Consider the following 16,909-nt stretch of genomic DNA (forward strand, 5'->3'; position numbering starts at 1 on the left):
AGGGCTGTATCCTTCTTTCACATTTGTAATGCTGCAGGATATCTTAATATTGTTTTGGAATATCTTCGGACCTTGTCGCCTTTGGGAACCACTCTGGCAGGAAAGCCCGGCTTGTATGATCTCGGGCTGCGGAGTGTGCCGCTTCGTTTCCCGCCAGTGACTCGTGGCCAGGGGTCCAGACGACGTAGGTCTCGGGAACTTGGTTGCGTTTCGATATATTTTGGAGGATTTTCAGAGCGTTGGTGGATATCATGCCTTTTCGAAAATTACGACACGCGGATTGCGAATGGTCCAGAATTACGGCATTTTCAGTGCATGCGGAGATGGCTAAGGGTTACGTAAATGCGGCTAAGTATCCGAGGATACCTGCCTTCGCAGTAACCACAATTAATACCAAAGGCGAAGAATATGCCGCTGCAGCGATAATCGCAAGACATTCGGACACGACCGAAGATGTGGCAATAGCACTGGCCATTTTCACATGTTTGTATAGAAGCGCACCTTCTATACGATAAATCATAACCACAGTTATTCTTTCTTGCATTAAACCTATTCAGTGGCACAACTTACTGCTCTAATATACAGAGCGAGCATGATAGCGAGGTGCAATCTTTGCCGCCTTGCCAATGGCGTTATGAGGAATTTCTTTTTCTTATGAAATTAAACGTGATTTTTTGGAAACCCAGGAATTAAATCCTCCAGAAGCTACAACCCCCTTAAAAACAGACAAATGCTCGTGCATCTCTCAGCCTGAAAGGTGATGCTGACAATTGAATTGGACCCGCATAGAGCGGAGATGACAAATTTTCTGCAAGAAGTTATCACTGTGAGGGGACCCCATTCACTTGACTTGTTCACAAAATTAAGCAAGCTATCGCAATTGCGTAACTCCAGCTCGCAGCTCACAAGTTTCACAATTCGAAGCACGCTTTTTTTTTAACATATGATTCTTAGCCATCCCAGTTGTTTCCCGATCATGGAACCTATGACTTCCACCTGTCTCTCTCTGTGAAGTTTTGAAAAACACGCATATAGCCGACGTCAGTTAATGGCTCCGAGGTGAACCCGGACGACTAGAAATGTGTTACTGGTATTCAGAGCTAGACATAAAACAATGGTGCGAGTATATGGCTCATGATGAGAGCTCTATGGGGGAGAAATACAATTACAAATTTTTGTGCTCCTCAGCACAAGGCAAGTGGGCCAGGGAAATCTTTATTGAACGCCATCTGATAGAACATCGAGTACTTGCGGCAAGCATGAAGTGAACAATACGGAGGCGATTGTGTCTGCTTCCCTGAAGTCATCACCTGCTATTTTTCTAGGTTTCTTGTGGACAGTTATGGTAGCTATACGACAGCTTGCCCATCGCTACACGCAAGGAGGCTAACACTGTTTCACGTAAGAGCAGCTTCATTCGCTGCGCTGTATCGACAAACTGCATTGCAGATGCGTGGTTTAAGTGTAGTATGCGCAAGCCTAGCAAAGCATTGATGGCTTTCAAGCTGGTCTTGAAGACAGCTCGGTGGTACGAGTGCGTGTGAGTATATAGGGTGCTTTTTCGAATACACAATTTTTTTCAATTGCCTGCGGCACATAGCATAATTCTAGTCATTGAGATGTATTACTCGGAGAGGCTGACATTACTTTCGCACCTATAGTACCGAGAGGCAAGTGACTTGCAGTGTGTTCGACCAATCGGACAATGATCCACTATCACCACTATCACAGCAAAACGTTCTGGGTGAGTGTCCATAAAGAAACTCCCTGCAGAAGTCTTTATTCGCGCTACTAAGGTTCCTGCGGTCTAGGGGCCTTCATAATAATGATGGCGATGATGATGATGGCGGCGGCGACGACGATGATGATGATGATTTATTGGCATCCCCTTTGAAATGGGGTGGTAAGAAATAGTCACCAAGACTGCTTGGTTTAATCGGGTGTACTGTACATCTATTTCGTTCTAGCATTTTTGTTGCTGATGCTTCCGTCCACTTTAAGTCCAAGCGTTTCTCGAAGGTGTACGCTTCCTGCGCGTCGCACTCGGAGAAATCTATTCTCATTCTATTAGGATGTGCTGAATGGTCTCCGGTTTTTTGCTGCATAATGCAGATGCCTCATCTTGTTGCGAATATTCGCCCCGCTATGTTTTTTTTTTCTTAGGCAGCAAGCCCGAGCTTTAAATATGAAGGCACTGCCCTTTGTGTTATCGTAAAGATTTTCCTTTCTAAATTCTTTCTTCCCATTCTGGTAAATCTCAATGGGCTTCCATTCTTTGCATCCAAATCGAGGTCTCTGCTTCTCTCATTTTTTTTTTGTTTTTCTGATGACTCTGTGTTGTCTATTTACACTATTTACCCCGTACTTAATCTCCAACTTTCTTGACTTCTTCCTCCATTATGTGTCCACGTTTGTCAGGTGCAGAGGATAACTGTGCATATTTACCGCAACCTACGTCATAATAGACTTTAAGAGCGTCGCTCGCCACCACTCTATACTGTACGCGGGTAGAACGTTTGGGTTCGTCTCTCCTTCTCTCTTTTCCCAATTCCACCCTCTATCTCCTTTTATCCCCCTACCCCATGCCCCAATGCATGGTAGCCAACCGGAATTACCTAAGGTTAACCTCCCTGCCTTTCTATACATCCCTTCTCTCTCCCTCTAAGGCAGTTGGCCAACGGACAAGAGCCCATTACAGACAGTTTTTCAGAAAAGCGAACCTTACAAATCATACACCTAATACGTGCTTTCTAATTTTACCATGCGCTCTGTGTTACCAGCGACGTTCCAACAATTGAGCTCACATTTATTCATTACCTGATCTTCCGTGGGTCGGTCGTAGCGCCAGGACCTGCCTACAGGGTCTACGAAAGGACAAATCATTTTGTCCTGAAAAGAAAAGAAAGTTCGATATGATGCCAGACGAAGGCGAAGAATTGCAGCAGTGGAGCGCTAACGTAACACAAGTACTGTAACCTGACTAATGTCAAGTACAGTAACCTGACTAATGTGAATGCACTTTAAACATATTATACAGTAGCAGTGCGCAAAGCAACTGACGAAAGCGGTCATAGCGTAAATGTAACGTAGAGACTGAGACTACAAAGAACCGCGCGTATATAGTATTGAAATCCCCTTGCCGGAGAAATTCAAATACCAGCATATAGATGAAAAAAATATAATTAAAAAAAGACGGCGCAGTTAAAGCCCTCCGCTGTAGTTTAGCTTGTCCGATTATTATTGGAAGAATTAAGATGATGCGCCGGTGAAGGAAAAAAACAACAACACTAGAGCAGAGACGAAGCGCAGCGCGATTTTTACTCTTACGTTTATTTTATTTACTTACTTTTTCACTGCATACACGAGCGATAAGAAAGAGTAGAGGCAAGAGTTGTCGCACATAAAATAACAATCGCGCGACATAAAGTAACAGTGCATAAATAATTGTAAGTAAAATCGTATAGCTGAAATGCTTGCTGCGATAGCTTACTAATTTAGCTATAATAAAACTGACTTCGTTTTCTTATTAAGGTGAATTTACGTGGCGGCAAACATCCATGGAAGGGCATTTACACTGTTCCTGTCACGCATAAAACAATATCTAGGCAGACCTGGTCAATCAGGCAGACCAATCAGTCGAGTCAACGTATCAGACAAAGCTCTCAGCTGTAGTCTAATTTGTCCGCTTCTTTCTAGCAAAAGGGAGCGCGACGCGCCAGAGTTCAAACCGCGGGGGCGCGCCTCGCCATCCTGTCAACTTTTGCCGGCGCGCTCTCTCCTCGCTTCCTCTCGCAGAAAAAAGAAAGAGGAGCGCGCTGCTCACTCTCTTCCCTCGTTTTTCTTCGCGGGTGAAAACGCGCACCACGTGACACGCGCGCGCGCGAGCGGCGCGCGCCTTCCGTCGGTCGACGATCAGTGTTCGGCGGGCAACGGTAGGTTGGCAGCTGCGGCGGCCGTGAGCTCTAGCGCGCCCACGTATTCTACGGAGTGCATCATCCGAGTGCATCACCCCTTCCCTTCTCTCTCCAGCATCATCCGTCGCTTTTCTTCGCCGACACTTGACAATGCGACGAGCCGTGGTGTGACGAACGCCTGCCTACCCTTGGAAACAGAGATCGTATTTCGAACGTACGACACCGCACTCTTGCTGCGAATTCGCCGGCCGTTGTCCACGCTGCGACGGATTGTTTTTGCCGGCCGGCGTGAAACTTTGTTCCCGGCTGTCCGGGTGACAATCGGAGGAGCTCTTCAAGAAACGTTGGTAAAAGAAGTGTCACTCATTAACGACTTCGAACACGCGCTGACGACTTAGTACGTTACACTGGTGTCGGTCGATCAGCAGTTTCGCTGCTGCGCAAGAGGAACATCTCGGAGGGAGACAGGACACCCGCAATCCGAAACCGGCTCTGCTTGCGTCGCGTGCTACCGTTGCCGCCTTTATTGCTGACGTGCTTGTTTTAGTGATGTATTAGAGTTCCCGTGTGCGACGAAGAAGCGAGCGATCGACATACGTCTAATTAATCTGCTCGGGTGTTCGCCTGTGCTCTTTCTTTTCTTCTTATTCGCTTTAATTTCCCATTTCGCCTCATTCTGTGCACGTGCTGACGGAGGGTTATGCAGTGAGGACTTCTTTCTCGATTCCTTCCTTCACAGTGTCTTCGTTTTCCTTCTTCAAAGAAATCAGTTCACTGACCTCGTCTCCTTCTTTATCGCTCCCTCTTTGTCGACCACCCGATTTCCTCCAAAGTGTCATTCATTGGCGCACCTCTGCGCTTCGCTTTGCTCCGCGATGCAACTTCTGAAATATCTCGTGGCATTTCGTCGGACGGGACAGCTTTGAAGGGGAGTGTCGCGCAAGAAATTGGCTTGTCTACGGCGAGCACTTACACAAGTGCGCACTAAGCCACGTTCGTCACAAGCTTAGAACAGCTGTAATTCCTGTTATCGTGATAGTTAGAGGTGTAGTAGTTATAGCTGGCGTTCTCTCTTGCCGTGTGCGGGTTCGTGGATTTCACCTCTTATTTTTTTTTCTCTACGTGTGCTTATCGGTGAGTGTAACTTGTGACAACACAATGTGCACCAGTCAACGAAATTCTGCTATCCGGCTTCTCGCGACCACGCCCTTCCAAGTGTAATCGTGCGACGCTAGCGGCCTGTCCACTCTGGCATCTTCATCACTCGTCCTCTGAACTTCACTTCGTTTCCTGCTCCTAGTGTTGTTGCTGCCACGGGATTTGCTGCACTGTTCTTTGGATTCGTGTGGTTGCGAACGCCGGCGTGGAAACAAAAGCCTGGTCCTTCACACCGCCGAACGAGGCAGTGGTGTCTAACGGATTCTCTGACTTCTGCTCTCGACAAATTAACAGGTGGGTGGGTACTTCCTGGTTTTTCCTCAATTTTAATGAGCGAGAACTTGAGCAACGTCTGATGACGCTTTATAAAATTCAAGAAACAAGAAAGAAAGAGAACAAAACGAAGAAAGGGAATGCAGCTTCGTTGAGCAGGAAATACGGAAGCTGCAGCACATGCTTGGTGGGGCATACGCGTCGCGCGCAGATGCATGTCACCATTCCTGGGCTGAACCTGTGGCGCGTTAAATATCATGGTTCCCTCGCCCTTGACACCCCGACGCCTCTCGCCCGCACTTGTACAATATGGCATAGCGACAGCTTTTTGATTATACCAGCCGACACTGTGGCTGTCGTAATTTCTCTCTGCTATTAATTTTTTCGCAATTTCTGCAGAATAAACGCTTAACAGAACAGACAATACCGGACGCTTTTCTGTGTGCGTAAAATTCACTTACTGCAAACTAAAATTGTTTGGTAAATTTGTAAGGAGAGTAACATGGAGAGGGTGCAAAGACCGTGGGTCCACTTTCACACACACAAAAGAAAGGCTTAGGATTATTGGTAATGGAAAGTTCCAGCCAATCCTGGTGCTCGACATACCATTAGTAAAAGCGGTTGATCATTGGCAAACAGCACTTACGGGCAAAAGGCATTGCGAATTTGGCCCCTGGTTCCGCGTTCTGGAAGCTGGTGAAAACCTCAAGATCAATTCGAAATGTTATGAAGAAAAATAAATAAAAAAAACTAATTCTAGAGCGTCCGTTCTACCATAGCTAAGGAAATGCTTGTGTGTGCTTAATTTACTGGGCAAATGAGATGAAAGTAAATTCAGAGATGATATAGGGGGAGTGCAAGCTCAATGACTTGAAAATCGCATGTTAGGGACTTTTTTGTTTCGTGCTTTTTTTTGCGACCCCATTACTGCTTTTGTGTTCGTCACAACTTTCACCAGTGCCCAACTCAGAGACAAGGGTGGTCGACCTAGCACGTGTGTATAATTTATTCATTTACAAACATCAAGGAAACAGAGAGCGGAATGAATAAAAGTTTCCTGTGGATGCGGTACAAATCACTGTTCAAGTCAAATGAGAAAAAATTATGCTTCCCAACTTTAGTCCTCGTAACACGTAATAGGACGACATGAAAATTATGGCAAAAAAGACTTAAGGGCGCCGCCGTGGCTTTTCATTATTTGACGCTAATTCAAACAGCTTTACAAACTACAACATAGCAGACTGAAACCTGCAGGAATCTTTCGCTGAACGTTGGGGCCATATTATTTATACTTGCTGACATATACTTATTCGGCTCAGAGCGGTAACCTATGGAGCGATTGCAAAGCCTTGTTCAGTTATTGTCTCCACTGTGAGTCCCTCCATTTTCTTTTTTCTTCTAGCATTTCTAGTAGACGATATCTCGCGAACCATAATTTTATCTGATTCTCCGTTTCGGAATCCGTCACGTGACGAACGCGCGCTCATAAACGTCGATATAGGTCCGCGAAATGCAGTATCACGACAGTGAAAAATGCATCTGCCTAGCGGACGCCGCGCACATCGCTTTCTCAGCTGCCGCCGCTGTGATTGCGCTGGTGTTCGTGCAGTTGCTGCTAGTGCGGAACGTGACGGACGACAACTCTCTTTCTAGATGCGTCGGAACAGCGAGCGCTAACGCACTTCCCCGATGCACAGCTGCAGCTGTGCATTAGACGTCATTAAGAGCGCTTGGCCTTATGGATAGAATTTATCAATTCACGGTTTTATTGTACATTTATTTGAAGGTGGAGGGTGGGAAGACCCTTATGGGATTTATTTATTATTACGTTTCTTCCGCTGCAAATGTCGCGCGCACAAAATAATATTGCGACAGCTAATATTGAAAAACAAGTGGATGTCGCAGTAGTTTTAATAACTTGCCCTTCATTTTTCTTGGCTTCAACTTCTTCATAAGGATAGTTCACGCGGTGGTAAACAGCCATAGAAGTACATTTCGATTTCTCCTGTCGCGCGACGAGTCTTATCTTGCTTTCGAATGTCCCTTTTTTGAGGCAAATGGGTCAGACGAAGGTAGAATTATTCGTTCGACAGCAAATGATTGCCATGATGCCGATGCAAAAGGCAACAGTAAAGCACCTGTAATATATATAAACAACGACACGTAAGGACAGCTTAGGTGAATTGTTACTGCCATTCCTTAGTTGAAAATAAAGAAAGGATAAGTAAATGAAAATGAGAGTCGATGAAAAAGACAACTCGCCCCAGGTGGGGTACGAACCCACTTAAGAGCTCCGCACGCGTCATGTGAAGACTTATTTGCATAACGTATCTGTGTTCAGTTGTTTTACGGCGAAGCTGTGTACCTCTACCCCCCCCCCCCCCCTCTCTCCCCAGAATACATCTGTCGTGTCCGTGGGCGAAAAGTCAACCAATCACAGCGTGAGGCGCGCGCCGGGGGCGTTCTCTACAGCACCACCAGATGGCCCTTGCCTCCGCGACAGCGGCGGCGCTGGCCATGCGGGGGAAAGGAAAGAGAAAGAACCAGAAAACTCACCTTAGCACATAGCGTTCGCCGCAAGCGTTTCCCGTCAAAGATTAGGGTTGCGTAAGCTGCAGTACCGGGAAGCTGCAACTGTGGCATGCGGAGCAGTGAACGACATAACTACACTGTAGTATGCAAAAGAAGAACCCGCCTAGTAATTTGTGTTCTGATAGGAAAGGCCACGCATAGTTAGGACTCCCTAAGAGCAGCGTGAACACGATGAGCGCTGACAGGAACAGCAACGTCAATAGACAGTCATAGAATAGCGTTTGCAACCAAATGTAAACGCATTACGTACGTAATGAAATAGCGTTGTCATCACTTCGCATGCTCCCAACGTTATTGAGTTGTGATTTACGTGCGCTGTGATAACATACGTTTTTTAGTGAGTTTAACAGTCGTAATGTTTACGCACGCTGATAGCGTTGTCCAATACGGAGGCACCCATGGCTCTCGTTGGTAGATACCCTCTCGCTATTGTTTATCGCCAGTAACTATTGAAATTGGCTTTCGTTTCATCTAAACTCACCTGAAATGTTAGCTATGAGTGCATAGCGCGTCCAATTTCTGAAAACATTCAGCGATTCCGGTGTCCGTGTCCCTAAACGAGACGCGTCCGCATAGAAACAACAGGATGGTTGCTAATGTATTGCCTTGGCTTGGATACGTTTCGCATAAGGCACCAGACTGCACTCTGTCCTATAACGTCCTTCTTGCGTCTGCGTTCCCACACGTTCAACTGCGAACCTTGAAGGGACTCGCACCGTAACGTCCCGGAAATATAAGGCGACGAACGTCATTCTAAAACAGTCTAATACGCACAGCGTCGTCCTCAGGCTAGGCAGGACGCAGCGGTTCGTGCCCAAAGCAAGCCACGCACAGTTAGGACGCCTGAAGAGCAGCGCGAATACGATGATGGACGAAAGGAACAGCAACGTGCACATGCACCATGGCGTCGTGCTCCGATTGGGCTGGACCCTGGTCAAGGCTACGTCACATTGGTCTGTCAGATCAGGGGATAATACCACAGTGTCGCTGGCCAACGAGATACACAGCGCGGATTGGTTCATTGATTGCTTCACCCGCTTTCATTCTCAGTTACATATAATTTCTTTATTTTCGATTAAGAACTAATAATAATGCGGCCTGTACATATTTATATAAGCTTGGGTCATTAATTGCTGCGCCTCCGCAGCCCCCACAACTTCAAAATTTACGTTTCACACTTTTAATTCCTGGAAAATCTTATCTTCCTGCGCCCCATATTTCTCGCACTATGTATTATTGTATACCACCTAGTGCTTCCAAGGAGAGATATTCAATGTATTCGATGATCATCTGTTTCTTCCGCATACCTCTAGTTTTTCCTGCATATCACCCGTTGACATGGCCAAGCTGTCCATGACCTTACAATAGCTCTATCGATGATCTTTTGCCGACATTTGGAGCGCGGCTTTGCAGCAGGCATTTTTGTGCAACAAGTGCGCGACGTCGTTTGTGCGCTCTGCTTCATGAGCGTTTTACATCGCCGCTTTTTGATTACTTTTGGTTTGCAACAATCACAAAGTATCATATGCAGGGTCCTTAAACTCTTTAAAAAATATTTCAAGATTGCTTGTGGCAGCACAACTCCAATCTATGAGCTGGTCTATTAGAAAAGACATACATTAATTGCAGAAAAGTTTGAAATGAATTATCGGATAATTAACAATATTGCACTAATTAAGTTCAAAGCTAATTACCTTATGGCACATATTGCAATTTACAAATTCTAGCTGGTGAGGCTACAAGGAATATCAACTTGAAAATAATTGTATGGATGAACCATTTACGAGATATGCGCCGTCAAACTGGCTGTAAAAATGCGCTGTCGTTTCACTTACTTGTTAAACAAAATGTCGTTTTAAGCATTGAAGTACGAAAGTAACTGGAACGCCAATGCATTTCCCCGCAAATTTCTGGAATGAATATCTCAAAACTGGTGTTATCTTGAGAATTCGTTCCAAGCGGAACGGCCTTGCGAATTTTCCTGCTAGAATTTGTAAATCGCAATATGTGTCTTAAGGTAATTAGTAAAAATTTGATTAGTTGGATTTTATTAATTAGTCAATTATGCATTTCAATTTCTTGTGGAAGCAATGTCCGCCTCTTCGAGTGGAGAAGCTCATGGACTAGAATTGTGCTATCTGCCACAGGTAACTTTTCGAAAATTTTTGAAAGTGTTCGCTGAAGCACCCGGTAGATTCGTGCTTCCATCGATGACACACGAATACTATTAGTGATGTTTTGTGGCTTATTGCACGCTTACTCATGTTCACAGCCTCCAATTAGGTCTTTTTGAATATATCTGCATTGATTTATACATTGGACGTGGTACGTTTAGTTCCGGGGCCGTATTATGTGTCATGAATTATAACAGGGGCTAGTGTGCGCATACTAATTCCGTGTCTAATTAATAAAGGCAAAAGGAGGTATCCACCGAAAGGTACCAAACTGCTACGATTGCAAACTGCTACATTTTCATCCCGGACCAGGACAAATTTTTCTTCAACTGCGAGGCTTTTCCTTTCGGGGAACCCGTGTTGGTTTCCTTTGTAGCAATTTGCTACGTTTGGGTGGACATATCATGTTTCCTTTATGAACTACTTCTCTCTGCCCTGCGGGTTCCCGCAGAACTATTAGGTCAAGCCGATTCCGTGTCTGCTCCGAAGTGCGTACATTATGCGGGAATTTCTTCGGAAATGTCGTCGTTTCTCAGCTGCGCGTCAGTTCCCATATGACGTGTCTCTGGTTGAGTTTCAAACACGTCATGAAAACTCGGCTACGTCTCGGCATATATCAAAGTGCTGCTTCTGTTTCGCCTTTTGCACGCGCTTGTGTGTGCTGTGGAGAGGAGGAAGGGGCAAGTGTGCGTGTGTGCAGGCTTAGGGAAGCTTCTACCCGGTACGGTTTGCTTACTTTCATTTGCCCTGCTCGATATAATTATTAATGCGAAAGCAATATAAGCCGTGTGAAGCGAAAAATCCGCCGTCCGGAGCTCTCATCCAATTGCACCAAAACTGTCACGTTCCCGGCGCGAGATCTGCTGAGGCTCGCATTTAGAAATGCCCGCGGAGAACAGCCACATCATAAGACGGACGCAGTGGCCCACACCCAAAATTAGTTTAAGATGGATTAAAGTCGATTGAGAGGGATTAAGGTGGATTTATTTATTTATTGAAGTTACCTCTAAAGGTCCTCTGGTTGAGGGCATTACATAGGAGAGTCTGGTACGAGTATAGTGCAGGCGTATATAAAATTTATTAAGAAATAATAGAGTAGAAAGGGTAATAACTACGGGGTTTAACGTGCCAAAACCGCTTTCTCATTATGATGCACGCCGTAGTGGAGGACTCCGGAAATTTCGACCACCTGGGGTTCTTTAACGTGGACCTTAATTTAAGTACACGGGTGTTTTCGCATTTCGCCCCGATCGCAATGCGGTCGCCGTGTGCGGGATTTGATCCCGCGACCTCGTGCTCAGCAGCCCAACACCATAGTCACTGAGCAACCAAGGCGGGTAGTAGAAAGGGTACAAAAAGAGGTATATAACTATTACATATATATTTAAAGTTACATGAACAACACACAAGTGTGATAATTCTGGTTATTGGTTGTTAAAAGAGAACGAATAAACACAGTCACACAAAGGTACAAATTTCGGTAACGATTAAGGTAGAGAGCAAAAGTATAAATTAAAGTAAATTGAATAAAAGTGCATAATGCATTTAAACATGTAGTGAGAAGAAAAGACCAGTGCAAAATTAGGCAGGGATGGTTGCATGCACGTTATCACGAATGAGGTCTTGCAATTGGCTGATGTTAGTTTCTGTAACGATGTGGGATGACAGCTGGTTCCAATTTTTTGGTGTGCGAACGCGTTATGAAAGATTCAGCATAGTGTTTTGAGCGGCACATTATCTGTTTCACTTTGTTAGGATGGTCCCGGCTAGGAAAGATAGCTACTGGTTGCAAGAAAAAGTCATCATGAAGGGATGTGTGATGATAAACTTTATGAAAAAGTGTTAAGCCAGCAAGTTTACTGCGATGCAAAAACTCTCGCAATGCGACTTCTTAAAGTAGTGGCAGTAGCGAAAGGTAAGTATTCCGAGTAGATGAAGCGAATAGCACGGTTTTGAAGGGATTCGATGTCATTAATAATGCAGTGATTATGGGAATTCCAGATTGCTGATGAATATTCGATTTGAGGTTGGATTACCGTGGTGTAAGCAAGTTTGCGAAGGTGGATAGGCGCTTGCCTAATGTTACGTTTAAAAACTGCCGAAAGAAATAAGCGGAAGCAAGGGTAGTGCTAATAAGGTGATCCCATGATTATTCAGATTGTAAATGAAGGCCAAGGAACTTGTAAGCTGATGTCAGTTCAATAGAGATATGGTTTATTTGTAAGATTAAGGTACACGACAAACATGGTTAGCTAATGACATAGCCTTTGTTTTACTGTGGTTAAGTTGCATTAGCCGGGATAAGCTCCATCAACTTATCGTGTTAAGGTCGGATTGTAATGCCAGCTGGTCTGTGATGCAGGGTATATTACGATATATGACGCAATCATCAGCGAATAGTCTAGTTATGGATGACAGATCGAAGATCGTTAATATGGATTAAAAATAGTGGCGGCCCAGTCACACTGGACTGAGGAACACTAGAAGTGACATGTCCGAAAGACGAAGTAGTGTCATTGACAGAGGTGAATTGCACGCGAGCTGATAAAAAATCCATGCGAGAACGTTAGGGTGAACATTAAGCTTTTCCAATTCGGTGAATAGCAGGTGGTGTGGCACGCGGTCAAAAGCCCTTGACTAGTCTAGAAAAATTGCATCTACGTGCAAGCCCGTGTCCATATGGAAGTATGAATATCTTGTATGAAGCCGGCAAGTTGCGAGGCGAGTTAGGTCGGTACAAATTAGAGCAAGGTAGATTAAGGTGGAATTGTAATTTAAGCTCATAACTACAGACAAGTCCTCATGCTTTCGCATTCAAATAAAGCAAGTACCTAAGTGAATGTCAACTGTCTTTCCATATCATGCAGAAAATTTTATGAAAAACAACCCCGGTTGCTATCCTACAGTGATTTAGGCTCTGATATAAAGGAGTGCCAAATGCCGCTGTCGAGGTCTCCTTATTATGTGACCTAGTCTTCCAATTTCCTTTTTTTTTCTTTCAGGCTAGCAGATGTTTTTTTGCTCTCTCGCCCCTTTTCGTTGTCGTTGGTCGGCCTTTCTAGACGCTGTCATATTTCCGAGGTAGGAAGCTCCCTCGGGGACGCCCGGTAATTTCCTCAGCCTAGTCGGTGTCCGGAAACCTCGAGTGCTTTCCGGTCATAAATGAGTTTGCGTGCTGAAGAGCTGCTGACTATTGGCGAAGGAACAGTTAACTTCGTATATTTCGCATTTTTAGCGGCGTTAGGTCAAGAAGAATAATGCATTTGAAAAGAAACATGAGACGACCGCTGAACGTGCACTGGCTTGAAAAGTCTCACGAATGGCTTGTTCACACCTCCGCGCTGCTATATTTATGGGGTTATTTTCCCTCTTTCGCTGGACGAGGGAACTCACTGTTCTTCTCTCGGTCTATTGGGTTTGCAGCACAGTCCGCAAATCCCAGCCACGGTGTCGCATCACATCACTGGACTTAAGCTATCATATCCAACCTTCGACCCACCCTCGATGCAATGCAGAGGCAATTTCAGGTGAAATCGGGGTCGATGCTGTTCCATGGAAATTGCCAGCGTTGGCTCTTTGCAGGCTTGGCTGTTGCCACCGTTTCCAAAGAATGCGGTGGTTGTGGTCACCCTGAAGGGAGGTTCCTAGTCTGTCTGTCAAAAGCCTGCGCGGGGCCCCGTCGTGGTACAGGCAGGCGCTGGTGCTTCGAGTGAAGTAGACAAAGACGGATGTTGCCGTTTAAAGACATACATGATCGATGACTTATTGCAGTTTGGGGTACACGAACTCGTCTCGTTCGTCAGCTCTGGGTCGTCGAATAGACGAAGGCGTGACACGTAGTCGCTTGTCAGTTATCTTGAAGGGAATCAGGTTGCATCACCAGCTCTTTGGCGTCGAAAAGACGATCAAGCGGGGAAGGCATTCCCCAGCTGCACTCTCGCCGGTGAAGCGCCATTTGTCCAGAAGTACCGCCAGACACCACAGAACCAAGCAGCAGCGGCAGCAGGTGCTCGGCGGACCATATCTAAGAACGCACACGGTGTCGTGCGAGAGAAGATGATGCGCTCGGTAATGGTGACGTGTCGCGTTTCTGCGTAGGGTGCCTCGATAATACCCCACCCTACTCCTAAATGAATTAAATTATGAGGTCTTACGTGCGAAAACCACGATCTGAATCCGAGGCACGCCGTAGTGTGGGACTCCGGAAATGTTTACCACCTGGGGTTCTTTAACGTGTACCTAAATCTACATACACGAGTGTTTTCGCATTTCGTTCCCATCAAATGTGGCCGTCGTAGCCGGAATTCGATACCACTGCCGAGAAATATTGGGTATCTAAAGGCTCGGCCGAAGAACAAAGGCTCCTCCCCATCCCAAGTTCAAAAGGGGGCAGGCAAGGCACTGACGCCGACTACAGACGAACACCTTCCCTCACTTGCACAGGCTACACAAGGCGTACCCCGACAGACACAGAGACAACTGTCCCTGGTGTGAAGGCACACCGACAGTCCAGCACATCACATACGAATGCCTGAGGCATCCGGCACACGCCGTCTCACCGCTAATTACGGACTCACTCGCTAACTGGTCGTGGGAGGCGCGACTCACCGAACTGGACTTGGGAAGCCAGCTGGCGACTCTGGACCAGGACCGGCAAGCCGCAGAAGCCAGTGGGGCCCTGGAATAAGGGCATCACCCATATACACCACTCAGATTTATGATTCAATAAAGTTGTTCTTCTTTTTCAGTCTACTCCTCCGCCGGTTATGCTGGCGCTTGCGGGACACGTTCGCCACCGAAGACCACTGCGCCTGTATTGTCGACATGCGCTCTTTCGTCTTGCCGGCTCGGGTCCCCACTGCTTAAACAGACTACCACAGTGCGTGGCATATGCCTGATTTTAAAGTGATTGGTCGAATCTTTATCTGACCTACCTCTGTGGAGTAAGCAGGCGCACAGCCGTTGTCCTGCCATTACTGTCACGCTGTCGTCGTGGCGCTGTTGTCGTCGCGGTGTCGTGATAACGTCGCCATCGCAGCCTCTGCCATAATCGTCGTTCCGTCATCTCCATCCTACTCATTCCGTCGTCACGCTGGCATGTCGTCAAGAAAAATATGGCGGTAACCTGCGTCGCCATCATAAAAAAAATTTGCCATCGTCTGCGCAAGCCTCAGAAATATTTTATATCTGAGGTCCGCATAAGCTACTCGCTTAGTTTGTCAATCATCTTCGGCGATGTCGGCAACCTTTTTCTTTTCTTTTTTCATATGTATCCAATTTCGCCTTTACCTTTTTCCGCGGTTCCACCAACTTTACCTAGTCGTTTATAGTCATTGTTTTTCCAACTGGATTTAAAAGCATTCTCGACGACGCTTTAATACTAGTCTCCTTCATTCATTCTTTTTCTTCCTAACTTATTCGTTTTTAGGCTGACATCGTTTGCCCTTATCTTTACCTTAACTCCTCACTGCGCGTGCATTCACCACTGTTTTCTAGCCTAAAGAGGTCAATATTAGTTAGGGCGAAAAGGAAGATAGTAGGTGACTCCACGATTGCTTTGCGACGAGGAAGTTAAACAACGCTTGTTTTATTTGCTACGTTTATATTTTGTCACTTCCATTTTCCTGATCTGCTTCCCTGAACTTTTATCGCCTCGAAACCCATTTTTCCGGTCTCTATCACACCTCAACATTTAAAAAAGAAGGGAAAGAAATGAAAGGAGATAGCATTCATGACATTTGATCCAATTCCCCGCGAAAGAACAGCTTCTTCTCACCTATCGAACACTGAACGTTGTTACAGTACAGTAAGGGAGCAGAAGTACTATTTTAGCAAACCAAAGTGATTAACCGCGGTGTGGGTCGGCCTTTCTTTGAGGCCACGCATCTACGTGAAAAGATAACAAATGAAATTTTTAAATGCGACACACCTAGGTCGGAGCCTTCACTCTACATTAAGGAGCGTTCCTTTTGTTTCCACGGAAAAATAAGAGTGAGCGCGCTATTTTTACAACTTGGTACATTGACCACTCCAAAGCAAACGGAGATAGAGATAAAGAACGAAATGCAGGAAGCTCAACTATCATCGACCACGGTTAGCTAACCTACATGTTTGGAAAGGGGAAAGTAAAGATTAGAAGGAAGAAAAACAGCCGGCGTACGCACACACAGACGAAATCCAGACCAATTCCCCTAAACATGCAAACTTTGCGGCAAACCAGGAGACTTCATACACACCCTCCTCACATGCCCCACCTTCCCTCATCCCCCATCACCTGCCGTGACGGTGTCTTACTGGGATACTCTTCTGACCTGCACTTCCGCTCAAGACCAGTGCCGAATCACCTCCAGTGCAATCAGACGGATTGTGCTTCAAGGGCTCTCCTTCGCTTTGTAAGGGTGCCCCCTCATAGTAAGGGAGCACCCAAGTGCCATGTAGGGGGCTTCGCCGCCACCATTCATATCATTGGCAATTTCTACCACCACCACACAGACGAATGTTTCCTCACGTACGGCCACAACAAATCGCGTACTCCAATTTACTTCTAGGAGCGGGATAGCGCTTTGATCGGCTTGTGCGTACTAGACTTCTTCGGGCATGGTGCCGAGATGGTTACTTCCGAGAACTGTATGTCGTCTAAGCAGCTGAGACTCGTGCCCAGAGCTCATATTGCTGACGGTCGAAGGGTGGACAGTGGCACAAAATGTGCAGTAGCAAGGAACTGCTCAAAAAGTGCTTATCTCAGGCCAATAGTCAAATCACATAAAATAGGAAGCACTTATATGCGCACGTATGCAC

The 16,909-nt window shown here is 46.0% G+C and overlaps 1 protein-coding gene across 1 annotated transcript in view; it reads left to right on the plus strand.

Annotated features, from left to right (window-relative positions):
- The first annotated feature begins 1,801 nt into the window (after positions 1-1,801).
- The window catches only part of LOC126536528 (dopamine receptor 1-like), a 532,420-nt gene continuing 517,312 nt past the window's right edge, over positions 1,802-16,909 (plus strand). Inside the window, exon 1 of the mRNA XM_050183533.3 lies at positions 1,802-5,366. The gene's annotated coding sequence lies outside the window, so the exon portion shown is untranslated. The remainder of the gene's footprint in view (positions 5,367-16,909) is intronic.

The sequence above is a fragment of the Dermacentor andersoni genome, chromosome 4 (assembly GCF_023375885.2).
Source record: "Dermacentor andersoni chromosome 4, qqDerAnde1_hic_scaffold, whole genome shotgun sequence".
In the NCBI taxonomy this organism is placed as follows: domain Eukaryota; kingdom Metazoa; phylum Arthropoda; class Arachnida; order Ixodida; family Ixodidae; genus Dermacentor; species Dermacentor andersoni.